This window comes from Stenella coeruleoalba (assembly GCF_951394435.1).
Source record: "Stenella coeruleoalba genome assembly, chromosome: 11".
Lineage (NCBI taxonomy): Eukaryota > Metazoa > Chordata > Mammalia > Artiodactyla > Delphinidae > Stenella > Stenella coeruleoalba.
Window position 1 is genome coordinate 89,306,048 of NC_137157.1, and position 16,570 is coordinate 89,322,617.

The 16,570-nt window shown below is 38.5% G+C and overlaps 1 protein-coding gene across 10 annotated transcripts in view; it reads right to left on the reverse strand.

Moving 5' to 3' along the window:
• The window catches only part of DERA (deoxyribose-phosphate aldolase), a 358,282-nt gene that overhangs the window by 124,177 nt on the left and 217,535 nt on the right, over positions 1–16,570 (reverse strand). For 9 of the 10 annotated variants that reach the window (XR_013830501.1, XR_013830502.1, XR_013830503.1 and 6 more), the window contains one exon: positions 1,008–1,114. The gene's annotated coding sequence lies outside the window, so the exon portion shown is untranslated. Of the gene's footprint in view, positions 1–1,007; positions 1,115–15,679; positions 15,719–16,331; positions 16,424–16,570 lie in introns of those variants that run through there. The other variant, XR_013830510.1, reaches the window with a different exon arrangement.

Below are 16,570 nucleotides of genomic sequence, written 5' to 3' on the forward strand. Positions count from 1 at the left end.
TTTTGTTGGGAACACTGTCTAAGTAAAGAAAGGCAGAACTGACAGAGCCCCTGTGTAGCTCACCTTTCTATTACTTCCAAGACGCTTTGTACAGTGAATATGGTTAATCTCTTACAATGTCTTGCAGAGTGTCTGATTCTGTATCAGGGTGATATTAGCATTTCTTGTCTATTTGATGATTGCATCTTGTGGAAGACAGATTGCACTAATGGCCCCAATTACTGGTCTTCCTGGTCTATGCTCTCTGCAATGTTGCAGACCTTCCCATGAAGAGGTGGGATCTATTACCCCACCTTCTGAGTATGGGCTGGGCTTGTGATTTGCTTTGGTCACTAGGGTTTGGTGAGAAGGATGATGTGTCAGTTCTAAGCCGAGGCTCTGGAGGCCTTGCAGATTCAGTTCTTTCTCTTGAACCCCTGATTCTGCAATTAGAACAAGGCTAGCCTGATGAAAAATGAGAGACACGTCACCCCATAACTCCTGCCAACATCCCACCTACCCCCCATAAGCAGAGCTGCCTAGCCAAGATGAAGCTGACCACAACCAAGACCAGAAGAACTGTGTGGCTGAATTAAGACCAAAAAGATCATTCATTTGGGGGATCTTCTGTTACACAGCAATAGAAAATGATACACATCGGCATCATTTAATTCGGACTTTGATGAGTAGGATTTCCCGTGCTTAGCGTATGTCTATGTCATAGCATGTGTTAGTATGTGTTTAATAAATATGGATTGATTTATAATTGGGTGGAGATTCATTTATCTATTTTAGTCTGTTGACCAATATGTTCTAATAAACTCTCATATAACTATGCCCTCCATACTTACGTAGAGTGCTTGGGGAAAAAAAACAAAAGAAAACAGAAAAAGGCATTGTGCTCCATTCCGAGAATATCACACATGCGAAGTGGATAAAGGACTTGCTGGAGAGAGAACGCGGCCTCATCTGTAAGCATTTTAACTGGCTTGAAAATTCATGTGAAATCTAACCTAGATGAGGCTTACCATTTCAAAACTTTCATGGAATACAATTCCACAACGAAGGCTAGATGTCACTTTCCAAGGAGCTGCAAACCTCTGAGACGAAGGCTGTTTCCCAACACGCTGAACCACTGAAACATAGAATTGGAGAAATTTTAGAGATCATCTTGCCCAACCTCCCATTTCACACAGAAATCTCCACCTCAATTCCCCAGAAAGGTAGTAATTGTCATTAGTACGTAACATTTTTTTTTTTTTTTTGCTGTACGCGGGCCTCTCACAGCTGCGGCCTCTCCCGCTGCGGAGCACAGGCTCCGGACGCGCAGGCCCAGCCGCCACGGCTCACGGGCCTAGCCGCTCCGCGGCACGTGGGATCCTCCCGGACCAGGGCACGAACCCACGTCCCCTGCATCGGCAGGCGGACTCTCAACCACTGCGCCACCAGGGAAGCCCAGTACGTAACACTTAATGTACACTTACTAAGAGCTAGATCCTGTGCTGAGTACCATCTGTGTATTAGTCTGTCATAAAAATGTTATGAGGAAAGTACCATTCTCAAGTCGGAGCAAATGAGCTCAGAAAGCTTAAGCCATGTGTCCAGTGTCATGTAGGAAGCGCAGGCAGAGATGAAATTCTAACTCTAGAGTCTGCTCTTTTAACTATGAAACGGTTCCTCGCTGTTAACAGTGAGAGCCATTCACTGGAGACGGAGCTGCCTTGTGGTGATTTCTCCCCCTCCCCAAAAATACTCCAGCAGAGGCAGAACATCTGAAAACCCATATTTTACAATGATTCAAGTTCAAATCTCCCACATGGTAACTTCCACCCGTTGGCTTTGTTTCCAGCCCTGAGAGCTGGAAAGAAAAATTCTTATTTTCTCTTTTACTGACAGATTTTCAAATATTTGACCCTTCTCTTTTCATTCATTCCTTACCCAACATAGTTTTCATGTTCTTCCCTCACAATCAGCCCTCCTAATGAAATCTCTACAGCCCGTACTCCCTACCTTGCCATTTCAGCGCAGAGGCTAGTCATCTTACAGCCTACGACGGCATCTGGTTTTTATGTTGTGGTTGGTTGGTATGTGGTTGATGGATCAGAAGATTTTAAGTAGAAAAATCAGCTCTAAAAACTTGCACTGAACATTGAATTTAGTACTACAAATATTTTTTCTATAAACCATCCTATAAGTATGTCATATATTTTTTGTTCTTTACCTAAATTTAAGGCCACAGTCCTTTGGAAAGGCACATGAGTCAAGTCCATTGCCAGATTCAAAACAATTTCACTGGTAGCCCATCCCAAATGTACAGAATCCTGAAGATGACACAAATCCATTACTTAATTTTTCTGGCTGGGTTACTTTCCAGTTCATTTGGAGTTTGCCTCAGAGAGGTGTCCAGCATCGCCTCTCACTGCTGGTTCACTACCGAGTTTCCACTTCATTTTGATGGTTCGTTTGTTCCTGATATCATGGTACCCATGTTCTTAGTATGAATATGGCACCAATGCCCACAGTAAAGGATGTCTTCCAGATTCTTCAAAATGAAGCATCTAAAAGAACAACAAAACTTTCTCTTGCAAATTTTTCTCTTGCAATATTTACCAACTCTCATTGAAGAACCTACATATATGCTAACAAAATATCTTCTTCATTTGTGTGTAGGTTTTTTTTCTTTGTTATTGTTGTTTCTGTTGTTTTGGTTTTTTTAATTTTTTTTTTTTTTTTTTTTTGCGGTACGCGGGCCTCTCACTGTTGTGGCCTCTCCCGTCGTGGAGCACAGGCTCCGGACGTGCAGGCTCAGCGGCCATGGCTCACGGGCCCAACCGCTCCGCGGCATGTGGGATCCTCCCGGACCGGGGCATGAACCCGTGTCCCCTGCATCGGCAGGTGGACTCTCAACCACTGCGCCACCAGGGAGGCCCGGTTTTTAAAATTTTTAATCAGAGTCTTTGTCTATAAGTTGCTGGCACTCTATAATGACCATAGCTTACATTCCTGTATTTCATTCATTTGTATTTCATTTTATATTCTGTATTTCATTCTTATATGCACACAACCTTAGACTACTGATGATCTCTCAGATTATCCCAATACATTTTTAAGTTTGTATTTTTAAAAGATGGCATGTAAGTCCCTCTAAAATTTCAGACAGTCTGACCGACATTTAACTGATGAGTCCACACTCCCTTATATTTCTACCATTGCTCTGATTTTCAATAAGACTCAGAGTCTCCTGATGACAACAGTAAGAGTAGATTAAATATACAATTTATTTATTCTTTTTGTTACTATATGCAAGACACTTGCTAAGTACTATATATATATATATATATATATATATATATATATATATATATATAAAATAGCACGTGTATGTATATATTGTGTGCATATGTGTGTATAAGTTATTTTCCTCACAGGAATTACAGGTGACAGGATTTTTTCAAAGTCAGTTATATTGAGGTACAATTTTAAACAATACTATGAATTCATTTTAAGCATACAGTTTGATGAGTTTTGTTAGATGAATATATGATGTGACCACCATGTAAACCAAAATACAGAACATTTCAAACTGTTCTCTTTAATCCCTTTTGGGTCAAGCACTCTCTTTCCTCATCCAGGCAACCACGGATCTGATTTGTCACAATGCATTCTTTTTACCTGTTTTAAAATTTCACTTAAATGGAATGATACAGTGTATACTTTTTTGTGTCTCATTTCTTTTTCCCAGCATTATACTTTGAGATTCACCAGTGTTGCTATATCAATTCATTCAGTTTTATTGCTGAGTAATATCCCATTTTATGGCTAAAACACAATTTACTTATCCATTCACCAGTGGATAGATATCTGAGTTGCTTCCAGTTTGGGGCTGTTATTTAAAAAGCTGCTATGAGCATTTGTATACATACCTTACTGTGGACATTACGTTTTAATTTCTCTTGGATGTATACTTAGGAGTAGAATTGTTAGGTATGAGAGTGTATTTAATTTTATAAGGAACTGTCAAACTGTTTCCCAAAGTGATTGTACTACTTTATATGCCCTCAAGCAAAACATGAGGGGTTTTTTTTTTCCATTGATCCACTTCTTCACCAACACTAAGTATTGTCAGTCTTTTTCATTTTAACCATTCTAGTGGGTGTGAAGTTGTATTGGTTTTGGTTTTAACTTGAATTTCCCTAACAACTAATACTGTTCAGCATCTTTTCATGTGTTTACTGGACATTATACATCTTCTTTTTAAAAGTATATGTTCAGGGACTTCCCTGGCGGTCCAGTGGTTAAGACTCTGCCCTTCCACTGCAGGGGGCGTGGGTTTGATCCCTGGTTGGGGAATTAAGATCCCACACACCGCCCGATGCGGCTAAAAGTATATGTTCAAATCTCTTGCTCATTTCGGAGGGTTGTTTGCCTCTTAGTGAATTGTAGGAGTAATTGATCCATTCTGGATTCCAGTTCTTTGTTAGATATTGCAAGTGTTTTCCTCAGTTTTTTACTTTCCTTTTCATTTACTCAGTGGTGTCTTTGGAAGAGCAGAAGCTTTTAATTTGATGCAGTCTAATGTATCAACTATTTTCTTGTATGCTTTTTGTGCCCTAAGGAATCTTTGTCTACCCCAATGTTAAAAAGTTTTTTCTATGTTTTCTTCTATATGTTTTATATTTTCATTACTTGTCTTTAGATCTATGATCCATCTCCAGTTTATTTTAATGTATATTGTGAAGTAGGAGTAGAGATTCTTTTTTTTCCATACATATAGCTGATTTAAAAAAAATTAATTTAAAAATTCAATTCCTCAATGAATTATCCTGGCACCTTTGTGAAAAATCAATTGAACACTCTTCCATTCCACTGATCTCTATGTCTATCATTATGCCAATATCATATTGTATTTACTACTATGATTTTATAGTAGGTCTTGAAATCAGATAGTGTAAGTTTTCCATCTTTTCCATCATCGACATCTTTTCTCTTTTCCAAATTGTTTTTTTTCTTTTTTTTTTTTTGTGGTATGCGGGCCTCTCACTGTTGTGGCCTTTCCCATTGCAGAGCACAGGCTCCGGACGTGCAGGCCCAGCGGCCATGGCTCATGGGCCTAGCCTCTCCGCAGCATGTGGGATCCTCCCGGACCGGGGCACGAACCCGCGTCCCCTGCATCGGCAGGCGGACTCTCAACCACTGCGCCACCAGGGAAGCCCCAAAATTGTTTTTGTCTAGTCCAGCTCCTTTGCATCTCCTTGGAAATTTTGGGATCAGCTCATCATTTTATCTATAAATCACACTCACACTAAGATTTTTATTGGCTTTAGATTGATTCTGTATGGAATATATGTTGATGTTTATCAATTTGTGAAGAATTACTCTTAACTATATTAAATCTTCCAATCTATGAATATGATATAACTTTCTGATTAATTAGGTCTTTTTAAATTTCTCTTATCAGTCTTTTTTAAAAAAAAATTTCACTGTACAGGTCTTGCACATATTTTAGCCTATTTTGTCTAAGTATTTCAGGAGTTACTAATAGCATTTTCCAAATGAGAGAATAAGATGATCAGAGTGTATGTAGTTTATCCAGAGCTGGCAAGTGGCCAAGACTTGAATCCAGAAGTGACTGAATTCAAAAATTAACCCCTAGCCAGCAATCCTCAGACCAACGATAGGCAGAGGGAGTCCAATCAACCAGAAGATTTTTCAACTTTTACATGCTCCATGAGACATTCTGATATCTCATTGGCAAGAGGATGAATGGGCCTGGATAGCCAGAAAAGCTCCCAAGATGTTTCTGTTATAGCCTGCTGGTTGAGGACTGCCGAGTAAGGGTTTTTTGCAGCCATCGGTCCCAGCTCTGTCAATTCCAGCTGGCCACCCTGTGAAGCCCTTGCTAGCTGGTTTCTAAAAAGATCTGGCCAGGTAAGAAAGAATCTGGTATGCAATGAGAGCCAGACAGATCCTACACTACCAGAAGCAGCTTCATAAACAATAAAAATGGGTGTCTCTTTCATATTCTGGTCTCACCTAAGCTTCCATTCTATGAATACGTAGACATGCAAATTAATTTTGAATACAAGTAATGTTTTAAAGTCTGACGTTTCTTTAATTTGTTTTTCTTCATTCATTCTACTTCAACTTATTATGTTTTCCCTTTTGTCTCTCCTTCCTTTACTAAGCTGAATATTTAATTTTGAAATATTAATTTTGAAGAATGGAGAAGCAAGCAGGAAAAAAAAGGGATGATGCATTGCAGATTAGGTGTGCCATGTGCTATGTTTATAGTAGAGAGGATCATGGTCATGGACAAAGAAGTCATCAAGGAGCCATGCTTAGGAACTTCCCTGCCTGATGAGGCTTGCCATGATGTGCTGGTTGTGGGATATATTAGAGAGATCTAGCCCAATGGAAAAGAAATGGGCTCAGTAGTGAAACTGGTATATTTGTGTTAGAGATGGAAAGAATGGCTAACTATTTGAATGGAATAGCTTATTATTATAAGATAAATAATTGCTAAAATCAATTTATCCAATCTACTAGGTACTCATACTGCCCTTTGAAAAAGGACAATAAGATCATGTTTACTGCTCTAAAGAAGTTTCCACTTCAGCCAAGACATGGAAGCAACATAAATGTCCATTGACAGAGGAATGGATAAAGAAGATGTGGTACATACATACAATGGAATATATACAACGGAATATAGCCATAAAAAAGAATGAAATAACGGCATTTGCAGCAACAAGGGCGGACCTAGAGATTATCATATTAAGTGAAGTAAGTCAGACAGAGAAAGACAAATATCATACGATATCACTCACATGTGGAATCTAATTTTTTAAAAAGGATATAAATGAACGTATTTACAAGACAGAAACAGACTCACAGACATCAAAAAACAAACCTATGGTTACCAAAGGGGAAACATGGTGGGGAGGGATAAATTAGGAACTCAGGATTAACATACACACACTACTATAAAGTAGATAATCAAGAAGGACCTAATGTATAGCACAGGAAACTCTACCCAATATTCTGTAATAACCTATATGGGAAAAGAATCTGAAAAAGAATGAATGTATGTATATGCATAACTGAATCGCTGTGCTGTACACCTGAAACTAATAAAACATTGTAAATCAACTATCCTCCAATAAAATTAATTAAAAAAAGAAGCTTCCACTTCATAAGGGAGAAAACATATAGATGTAAAAAATAATTCAAGGCATCCTGTAGCAAATGCTGTTCCCTCAGTCCAAGCTGTACTGCACCCTGACATCCTGGTGTCCTGACATAAAGAAGCAGGCATCTCACATGAATTAGCAGGGGACCTGGATTTGTAAGAGCTGAGTCAATTTGCTTACAATGTGGCACCTGATGCTTGTAAGTCACTTATCAGCATGTATATGCTTCTATGAATGTATGCTTGTATCTGTAAAATAAAACGAGAATAAGTGCTTTGCAAGCTTTTTATGATTGTTAATAGAAATAAGGTAGAATGCTTGGTAAACTGTCAACATATTGGTGGTAGTGGTGGTAGTAATAGTATCATAATTATGATCCCTGTCATCCAGCCTATGAACCCCCCCTCAGTTCAATTAATTTTGTCTTCACATGTTTTTATCAACATCCATGATACCCTTTTATCTATAAACCCATCCAGTTCCTTAGCTCCCATTCAGTGCAGTTCCAAATATTGTCAGAATACCAAAACCAAAATCCAGATGTCTGTGTGATGACAGCTGGAACCATTCACTGCCCTTGAAGCAAGCTTGCCTTGTTGCTAGTCAGACTTAGAACACTGTACCTTCAGTTACAGCTCTTTAAGATCTGCGCTACCTACAAGTCACACTTCCAGTGCCCTTTAGTCTGCTCACCTATACAGCCTTCTGTCTTGACCTCTGATTCTAATAGTTGATGTATTTCCCCCAGGGTACCTGGCATCCTGCCATGACCAGCACGCTTGATTTATCCATTCTGGAAAGGCTACATTGCTTTACTTCTGATAGAATCACTTCCCTTTACATGTTGCTCTATAATGTAGAATACTGGAATCTTATCTGCAGTGATGACTAACATCTAAATAGCACAGCATTTTAGATTAGAAAGCACTTTCACATCCATCCTCATGAAAACCTTATAAGAGAGAGATGATTCTACACGACATTGGGAAACTGAGACTGAAAAAGGCTAAATGAACTTTCCAATATCATACTAGTATATCCAAGCTGAAACTTAAAATCAGGTCTTCTAACTCCAGCACCAATAAGTTTATCATTTGCCACATTGATCAAAACATGCACTGATTTATTCATTCAATGAACATTTCACGAGTACCTAAATGCTACAAATACCTTAGCCCTCAAAGATGTTCATAGTCTATGTGATTAAAAATCTTCCAACAGTGCTTCCCTGGTGGCACAGTGGTTGAGAGTCTGCCTGCCGATGCAGGGGACACGAGTTCATGCTCCGGTCTGGGAAGATCCAACATGCTGCGGAGCAGCGGGGCCCATGAGCCATGGCCGTTGAGCCTGTGGGTCCGGAGCCTGTGCTCCGTAACGGGAGAGGCCACAACAGTGAGAGGCCTGCATACCGCAAAGAAAAAAAAAAAAAAAATTCCAACAAACAAAAGCCCAAGGACCACATGGCTTCAAAGGTGAACTCTATCAAACATTTAGAGAAGAGCTAGCACTTATCCTTCTCAAACTCTTCCAAAATATAGCAGAGGGAGGAACACTCCCAAACTCATTCTACGAGGCCACCATCACCCTGATACCAAAACCAGACAAAGATGTCACAAAGAAAGAAAACTACAGGCCAATATCACTGATGAACATAGATGCAAAAATCCTCAACAAAATACTAGCAAATAGAAACCCACAGCACATTAAATGGATCATACACCATGATCAAGTGGGGTTTATCCCAGGAATGCAAGGATTCTTCAATGTACACAAATCAATCAATGTGATAAACCATATGAACAAATTAAAGGAGAAAAACCATATGATCATCTCAATAGATGCAGAAAAAGCTTTTGACAAAATTCAACACCCATTTACGATAAAAACTCTCCAGAATGTAGGCATAGAGGGAACTTACATCAACATAATAAAGGCCATATATGACAAACCCGCAGCCAACATCGTGCTCGATGGTGAAAAACTGAAACCATTTCCACTAAGATCAGGAACAAGACAAGGTTGTCCACTCTCACCACTATTACTCAACATAGATTTGGAAGTTTTAGCCACAGCAATCAGAGAAGAAAATGAAATAAAAGGAATTCAAATCGAAAAAGAAGAAGTAAAGCTGTCACTGTTTGCAGATGACATGACACAGACATAGAGAATCCTAAAGATGCTACCAGAAAACTACTAGGACTAATCAATGAATTTGGTAAAGTAGCAGGATACAAAATTAATGCACAGAAATCTCTTGCATTCCTATACACTAATGATGAAAAATCTGAAAGAGAAATTAAGGAAACACTCCCATTTACCATGGCAACAAAAAGAATAAAATACCTAGGAATAAACCTACCTAAGGAGACAAAAGACCTGTATGCAGAAAACTATAAGACACTGATGAAGGAATTAAAGATGATACAAACAGATGGAGAGATATACTATGTTCTTGGATTGGAAGAATGAACACTGGGAAAATGACTATACTACCCAAAGCCATCTACAGATTCAGTGCAATCCCTATCAAAGTACCACTGGCATTTTTCACAGAACTAGAACAGAAAGTTTCACAATTTGTATGGAAACACAAAAGACCCTGAATAGCCAAAGCAATCTCGAGAAAAAAAAACGGAGCTGGAGGAATCAGGCTCCTTGACTTCAGACTATACTACAAAGCTACAGTAATCAAGACAGTATGGTACTGGCACAAAAACAGAAAGATAGATCAATGGAACAGGATAGAAAGCCCAGAGATATACCCACGCACATACGGTCACCTTATTTTTGATAAAGGAGGCAAGAATATACAATGGAGAAAAGACAGCCTCTTCAATAAGTGGTGCTGGAAAAACTGGACAGCTACATGGAAAAGAATGAAATTAGAACACTCCCTAACACCATACACAAAAACAAACTCACAATGGATTAAAGACCTAAGTATAAGGCCAGACACTGTAAAACTCTTAGAGGAAAACATAGGCAGAACACTCTATGACACAAATCACAGCAAGATCCTTTTTGACCCACCTCCTAGTCAAATGGAAAAAAAAAAACAAAAATAAACAAATGGGACCTAATGAAACTTAGAAGCTTTTGCACAGCAAAGGAAACCATAAACCAGACGAAAAGACAACCCTCAGAATGGGAGAAAATATTTACATTTGAAGCAAAAGACAAAGGATTAATCTCCAAAATTTACAAGCAGCTCATGCAGCTCAATATCAAAAAAAACAAACAACACAATCCAAAAGTGGGCAGAAGACCTAAACAGACATTTCTCCAAAGAAGATACACAGATTGCCAACAAACACATGAAAGGATGTTCAACATCACTAATCATTAAAGAAATGCAAATTAAAACTACAATGAGGTATCGCCTCACACCTGTCAGAATGGCCATCCTCAAAAAATCTACAAACAGTAAATGCTGGAGAGGGTGTGGAGAAAAGGGAACCCTCTTGCACTGTTGGTGGGAATGTAAATTGATACAGCCACTCTGGAGAACAGTATGGAGGTTCCTTAAAAAACTAAAGATAGAGCTACCATACGACCCAGCAATCCCACTACTGGGCATATACCCTGAGAAAACCATAAATCAAAAAGAGTCATGTACCACAATGTTCATTGCAGCTCTATTTACAATAGCCAGGACATGGAAGCCACCTAAGTGTCCATCGACAGATGAATGGATAGAGAAGATGTGGTACATGTATACAATGGAGTATTACTCAGCCATAATAAGAAATGAAATTGAGTATTTGTAGTGAGGTGGATGGACCTAGAGTCTGTCATACAGAGTGAAGTAAGTCAGAAAGAGAAAAACAAATACCGTATGCTAACACATATATATGGAATCTAAAAAAAAAAAAAATGATTCTGAAGAACTTAGGGGCAGGACAGGAATAAATACACAGATGTAGAGAATGGACTTGAGGACATGGGAAGGGGGAAGGGTAAGCTGGGACGTAGTGAGAGAGTGGCATGGACATATATACACCACCAAATGTAAAACAGCTAGTGGGAGGCAGCCGCATAGCACAGGGAGATCCATCAGCTCGGTGCTTTGTGACCACCTAGAGGGGTGAGACAGGGAGGGTGGGAGGGAGATACAAGAAGGAGGCCATATGGGGATATATGTATATGTATAGCTGATTGAATTTGTTATACAGCAGAAACTAACACGCCATTGTAAAGCAATTATACTCCAATAAAGATGTTAAAAAAAAAAAAAGATGTTCACAGTCTAGGTGGCATACAGTCCTGTAAACAACACAGGACCAATGTCTTACTCTTCCCGGAATTATCAACTCCTGACACAGTATCTGGCACAGAGCATATATATTGAATGAATGAATGGTATATGAATGAATATATTAAAAATTATATTACTTTTTAAGCAAATGCTAACACAATGAGAAATTACTCTATAAAGCATAAAGTGCTGAATAAATTTTAAGCATTATCACTGTATTCAATTTTAGGTGGAATTTTAATTTCAATTAGAATGCCAGAGTGAGTTCTTAGATAATTGTAATAATGTCTTTTTTTTATCCTATTTAACATTATTTCCTTCAAAGTCAATATAACATCAGAAGAAAGACTGTTTTAAGTCCCTACTTCAAGCGTTCTTTAATCCTCTGACCTGATTGCCATCACTTCTGCAAATTCACCCACACCCTGATTCTGTCACTGCCAAAATTCCCATATGGAAGGGGAGGAGCCCTCTCAGAGGACCTGGCACAAATCCTCCTAATAGCACTTATCACACTTTATTGTAATTATCTGTTGACATGTCTTTTTCCCCCTCAAATCAATGCCACTTGATAATTCACCTACTAAAGGTTTTCAAGATCTCACAACAAAACTGTCAATTTTTTTAAGTAAAATATTCTCCTTTAAAAATTAAACCCAAATTATGTTCCTTTATATTTAGAAAATATTTAACAATGCTTCTACTGTTTGGTTCATTTTCCTTAATACATGCCTTTTCACAAATGCCTTAAATCAACATGTAAAATCCTAAAATGAATATTCAAATTTTAAAACACACCTAAGCTAATTTGAGAGGATAGTTTTGAATTAGAAGGTCCTCTGCTTCCGGTTTATGGTAATAATGCCCAGGCTAATACATTTCATTATAAAAGGTCAGTCTATTCAGTTATTACTGAGTTATTAACTAAAAATACTGCTGTGTGGCTAAGAATTCCATGAGACACTTTCAAACGCAAGTCATGAACCTGGTGCTATTTTTTATATAAGATAAATTTAAAGTAGCTTCTTTTAGTTTAAGAAAAATATGTAAAGATTGGGTAAAATCACTGTGTAATAACAGATGGTCATTGCTTCAAATTCATTTTTCTATGTGTTAAATTTGCTTATCATTTTATGTGATATTTGTGTTCATGTTCAGAGACTGCAAATTTTATTAGTATCTGATCACTACCAATTCCTCAGAGAAAGAGAAGTGCAGTATTTCGGAAGCTCAGATTCTGAAATAGTTGGAATAATTCCTGCAGTGATCTGTTACTGAGACCCTTGGAAGGCCAAGATTGTTTGGCTTTACATAGTTATGTCACAAGCAGATGTGTAGCGTTTATGCTGTATACCAGCACCACCAGACACTGGATTTACTTCAGACTTATGAGAGGGACAAGACCAGAAACAATATTTGACTCTGAGAATTAAGCTAAGTAAGAGTAGGTAGTTAATCTTAAGTAAAACTGGGAACAAAATATTATATAAATGGGATAGTAGGTACATTCACTCTTTAATTATGTACTATCTATGTGCTGTTTCCTCATACAACTTCTAAAGCTCATCCCTTCAATTTATTATTCCCCCCCAATTTTTTTTTCGAAAAAGAATTCCAGGGTATGATCGTCAGAAAGTTAATTTTAAGAGTAGAAACAATCGTAGAAGTAAAGCGTTCACAAACAAGTTAAAGGCAAAAATGTAGAGAAGAAATATTAGGTCAGAAGAACTCCAGCCACATTGGTGTAGCTTAGTGACAGCGGTTACTCCCGGTAGCCGACTGTCAAAGGCAGAGTTGCTGGAAAATGATTGACACATTTCATCAAAGCTTCTACTCAGCTACTTCTGCCAACTGTCTATGGTAAATGACTTAATCTTTGCTAAACTTTCACGCAGGAAACGCGGAGTAGTTGAAATTCACCCACAAATAGACCTGAAACTCTAATGAGATCATTTGACATTCTGATTGATACAAAATCTACATTGTGTTTTGAGTTGCCTGCCACCATTGATATGGTGGATCCCAGTTTGAGAAGTTCAAAAGTGATAGTTATTTTACAATACATCCCAGCTGTAACTGAGAACAAAGAAATGTGGATGTGAATGAGTTAATTGCCAGTTACTTGTTACAAGGTAAATTTTTAAATCACATTTCATACTTTTTATATTTTTTCCTTAGGGAAAGTAATTGGTTAGGAGGACAGAGGGACATAAATATTTTATGTAATCTCCTGAAAATAGTCATGTGGGTTCTTTCATGAATATGTGTTTATATGCCTTAGGTTGAGGGAATTTATGCAAAAATGTTGAAATGCAACATAATACCAATTGCAACATCTATCTGCCTACGTCTTCCACCCTTAGACACCCATAACTTTCTGACTTAGATTTCGGATTGGTTTGTATGTTACGGTAAACCCACACTTCCTGAAAGTGTTAGTGGGGCTGTGACTTTTTCTGCTTAATGCTGATCTTTTCTACAAGCCTATGGAGCCTTTGTGAGCGGGAGTAGAAATCAAAATGAATTCTGGGTGCCTTCACTCTACTGTACTGCTAAGTCAGATAAATCCTATTATAACATTTACATATGAGGTGGGAAGAAAGGTCTGGCATCTGCATTCGTGTGCCTTCCTCGATTCTCACACTGCTTGAAAAATATAAATTGCTATTACCAGGAGAATTAAGAGGAAAAATGTTTGGCTTGTGTCATCCAAAGCTACTTTACCAGGGGAAATCGGCCTCAACTTGTTAGTCACCCAACACACGAAGGCTCTGTGATGAAAGGCAACGACCTCCAAAATGCATTCTGCCCATCACTGTTTTCCCTTTGTTTTCCCTTCTGCCTCTTAAGAAGAGGTCAGACCATCTGATTCTGATTATTTACAATTAACTGTGCACATTGGGTTTCTTGCTCTCTCTGTCTCTCTGTCACTGTCTCTCTGTCTCTCTCCCTCCCTCCCGTTCTCATTGTTTTAAGAACTGATTTTCTTTTAACTAGGAAATTTTTATCTTGCAAGCAATCAAATACAGACATACACAGGTTTCCGTAGAAACTCTTAATACGTACAATTTGAATTGCTTCTAAATTTGGCAAAATGCCTTGCCTTCTCCGAATTCATAAGACAGATGAGACACAAAAGTGAGATAAATGATGCCGTCCTGCTATTTCAAATGCCATATTGATATAGTCATTATTTGTGCCAATAAGGCTCACTGTCATCTAATTTTAACCTGTTTCTGTGTTAATTATGCTTAATTTTTGTCTTTTCTGTCTTTTGACACCTTATGTCCTTCATTTACTAAAATCAAAGTCTGTGAATAACTAAATCTTTCAAACAACTTTCAGAGTGCCTATTAGGTGCGAAACACTATCTCGGGTGAGGGTTAGGGAATATAAAAATATGAACCAGATACACCTGACACATAATACAGGCTTAATAAAATGTGTGAAGAATGAAAAGGAGGAAGAAAAGAACAGCAGGAGAGAGGGAGGGAGGAAAGATAAAAGTGTCTAATAATTCATTCTATGCAAGAAAATGGATACTCTATCCCACCATTCTGCTGTAATTTCTTCACAGGGGATATAATTGCCTGCTATTATCTTGATTACTTACATGTATATTGTCTTTCTCTTTAGCCAAAATATAAGTACCATGAAAGGAGCGAAGTTATTGGTCTGACTCACAAATGTGAAAAAGTGTTTTTGCCGAACACCTAGGAAATGCCAAAGAAATGTGAAATTAAAGAAAAATGAATGAACCCCCTGACCTTAGAAGGGCAAGAACACTTTTCCACTTTCCATATTCACCCCCCAATGAACAGCCTTCCTTCTAGAATCTTTACTCCCACACAATAAGAAATCCTACCCTGCGTGTACCTTGCCCATCCAGTAATCAACTGCTGTGGGTAAAAAAAAATTAGAAGCTGAATTTGTCCCCATGGAGTGAAGACTTTTCTAATGAAGTCTAGGTTGGAAAATGATTGCTTTTGATTGATCTCCCCAGCTGGTTAGAGATATGATCCCTATACCTGCCTTTCAGTCCTGCCTCTCCACCTGCCCTTTCCTCCATTTCATGTTTATTTGGGTTTTTCTTTTTATTTAATTCTTCTCCATTTAGCCTCTAAAATGTCTCCTACCTCTTCCTGACTCAGGAATTCTTAGAACTACTTTCTTGGAGTCTTACCTCCCTGATTTCCCACTTGGTTGTGTGCCGTTTTTTTCATACTCATTTGATTTACCACAAACAGTAATCTATGTCCTGCTGGGAAAATTGTGGTAGCCTCAGAACACACTGCTAAAATAACAGAAAGTTCATAGTTGATTATTTGTACTTCATTATAGTTCAGATCCTCATGAAAAATTCTTCACCCCTCTTTGCAATTAGGTGTAGTGATTAGGAAACCCTGTATATCACTCTCCAGTTCTCCTTTAAAAGCCCACCTTTATTGGACGGTGGTGTAATACGCTCTGAATTTCACATTGCATAGGTAGATTAAAAAGAGGCAGCAAGGGCCTTCCCTGGCGGTCCAGTGGTTAAGACTCTGAACTTCCACTACAGGGGACACGGGTTCAATCCCTGGTCGGGGAACTAGGATCCTGCATGCCATGTGGTGCTGCTAAGAAAAAAAAAAGGGACGCAGCTTCCCCTTAAGAGATCTGGATGAGTAGGGTTTTTTGAAAAAAAAAGGCAGATAAAGAAATTAAGACCACATCACTTGTTGCCCCACATGAGTCTGGGGTCTGCTAATGCTGAGTCAATAAACAGCTCCAAACCAAACTTGACCTAGCGCCATCAGCAGTGTTTCTGACTCTGCAGATTCATTCATTTCAGCCTCGTTTATGGTCCTAGGGTGAAAAATGACTATTATTATTATGACTTATTTTTTCACTTAAATAAGATCCTATACCTTCCTGAAAGCTGTCCTTTTGTCAAAATATTGCTGGATAGTGGGAAGCAGCCGCATAGCACAGGGAGATCAGCTCGGTGCTTTGTGACCGCCTGGAGGGGTGGGATAGGGAGGGTGGGAGGGAGGGAGATGCAAGAGGGAAGAGATATGGGAACATATGTACAACTGATTCACTTTGTTATAAAGCAGAAACTAATACACCATTGTAAAGCAATTATACTCCAAGAAATATGTAAAAA